This window comes from Dipodomys spectabilis, unplaced genomic scaffold, assembly GCF_019054845.1.
Source record: "Dipodomys spectabilis isolate Male_0828 unplaced genomic scaffold, ASM1905484v1 ptg000268l, whole genome shotgun sequence".
NCBI classification, from domain to species: domain Eukaryota; kingdom Metazoa; phylum Chordata; class Mammalia; order Rodentia; family Heteromyidae; genus Dipodomys; species Dipodomys spectabilis.
Genome location: NW_024870945.1, coordinates 2,345,357 through 2,348,327, shown reverse-complemented (window position 1 = coordinate 2,348,327; position 2,971 = coordinate 2,345,357).

The following is a 2,971-nucleotide window of genomic DNA, read 5'->3' as shown; positions in this document are numbered from 1 at the left end:
GACTGGGTAACTCTGTTGCACTGTGGGGGAAGGGGAAGACACCATCTTTGAAGACTAGAATGTCAGGCCTGGTGCAGGACATGATTTGAAGCCCCAACACTGGACAAAATAAGAAGCCCACTGTTTTTAAACATAGGATTTCTATTTACCTACAGATATGGTATGCATCTTGCATTCAGTGTAGTTATTTGTTCTATTTTGTGTCTTATTCATGGATGTATTGTGTATTTTATTGCATATGGGGTGAGAGATATAACTGTGCTGACATGGATGACAACCTATTCCCATGGCTAAGAGTTGCCTATATAGCATTCTCCATCCTCAAAGAGACCCAGGACATTCTCAGGACAGGAAAACATGTGCCAACATAGGCTTCTCACATCAGAATGAATCTTTTGGTAGTGCAGGAATTTGAACTCAAATCCTAGCAGGCCCAATTGGTGAATGGGTCATGGTGAGCACACCAGGCTGTGAGCCACTAAGGAACTAGGCCATTCCTAGGATCTGAGATGGAGCCCTAGTGGAGGCCAATATAGTCATAAATTCATAATTAAACAGTGGATACATATTTCCAAACATGGGAGGAAGGCATCTTGCTTTTGGTGTAGTCAATCTCTTTGCTTTGTGTCTTATTCATTGATATATTGTGTATTTCCTTGAGTATAGGGTGACAGATATAGCTGTGGTGAACTGGATGACAACCTGTTTCCATGAGTATAGAGTTGCATATACATTCTCTTTCCTAGCCAAGGCCCAGAACTTGCACAGAACGGGAAAACTGGTGCAACAACTGGCTTCGCACATCAGGGTGAATTTTTGGCAGTGCTGGTATTCGAACTTTGGGCCTAGGAGGCCCAACTGCCAAATGGGTCCACATGATCACACCAGACTGTGAGCCACTAAGGAGGTGGGCTGTTCCAGGAACTGAGAACGAGCCCCAGGGAGGCCAAAATAGTCCTCAATGATCATTTAAACATGGGATGTATATTCACATCCGTGTGTGGACTGCATCGTGCATTTAGTGTAGTTATTCTATTTGTATGCTATTCATGGGTGTATTGTGTATTTTCTTGAGTATATGATGACAGGTATAACTGGGCTGACATGGTTAACAACATATTCCCATGGCCACAGGGTGGCCCAAGCATTCTCCATCATAGCTGAGATCCAGGACTTGCAAAGGAAAGAAAACAGGTGCAATGATTGACTTCTGACATAAAGATGAATCTTTTGGCAGAGCGGGGAATCTGAACTCGAGACCTAGCAGGACCAAGTGGCGAATGGGTCCACATGAGCACACCAGCCTTTGGGATCTGCCATTGAGCCCCCTCCCCTGAATGGAAAGCGGGGAACACAACAGTCATCCATTCATATGCTGAAGGTAGTAGGCAAATAAGTACACATTTATATAGATTAGGAGAGATGGTAACCTGTGATGGAATCCAATCTGTGTGAACTACCGATTCTTGGATCTTTCCTGATGCCTCCATTTCATGACTGTGATGATTATTATCATGCTTCATCAATTTCTTTACAAATATTCGATACCCCATGAGTCTTGCCTATCATTTCCTACTTGCATCATGCATGAACTACTGATTCAAGGATGAGATTGATCACATTCCATGACTCTTCCCAGGTCCAGAAACGAGTATCTCAGGATCTGCCGCCATTCCCTCCGCATGGGGGGGGGGGTGAATTCAAGCCTCAGGCCTGGAAAAGATATTCCTTATATACTTTTATTTTTGTGGGTCCACTCGTGGGCCTGAACTCTGGGCCCAGGTACTGCCTCTCAGCTCTTCACCTCAAGTCTAGTGCTCTAACTCTTGAGACACAGCGCCACTGCTGGCTTTTTTTTCTGCTTATGTGGTGTTGAGAAATCGAGCCAACGGTCTCATGCATGCAAGGCAAGAGCTCTACACCTGAGCCACCTTCCCAGCCCTCCTTATATATATTTTAAAGATAGGATTTATACTTCTGTACAGATGTTCAGTCCATATTGTGTTTGATGTGGTTATTTATTTTATTTCTTGTGTCATTCATTTATTTAGAATTTATTTTATTGACTCTTATGACACCTATAGAATTTATTACATTTTTTACATCCTATCCCATAACATCTAGATGTTAGATGTGTTATCCATCATGCCTGGCAGTGCCAGGATCTGAACTTAGAGCCTAGCAGGCCCATTCATGATTGGGTGAGTTTGAGCATGGCAGCCTCTAGCCAATGAAGATGTCAGGTGGTTCCCAGGCTCTGAGATCAACCCCAGGTTTGGGCAAAACATCGATACATGTATAGGCAGATGGAGGTATACAAATATATATATATATATATATATATATATATGTATATATATATACATATATATATATATATATATATATATATATATATAGGAACATAGTAGGTGTCATTCTATCATAGATAGACAGCTTTGGAACTCTTTACCTATATATATCAACTCTTAGGTATTCATTATACCGCCATTGAAGGAATATTATTCTTTTCATACTTAATAAACTATTAATTAAGCTCAATCAGCATTCTAGGATTACTGTATCCAATTTTAGCATAGACCGATGTATAAATTACTTTTTCAATCAGTATTCCTGTACATAAGAATGAGTCTCTTGTGATCTTCTGCGATTGATGTCAGGACTGCGATTTGAACCCAGGGCCTATGTTGACAGGTTGGCCTATGGCTTCACGGATAGCCCACCAGCCACCAGCAATGGCAGGTCAGGTCCACTTTGCAGCTTTGTCATTCAGACCCAGGATGGTCACTGTCCAAAGAAAAAAATCATAAAACCCCATCTGTGTGTAATTCACCACTTTTTGTGCTTTCCAACTTTTTTTTCTTCCTGAAAGCACTCTGGGCCCCCGATCCCAGGATCGGCTATGGGTCCAGAGACTGCACCCCAGCCAACGGAGATCCAAGCTGAAATTGAATTTCCATGACCTGTGTTC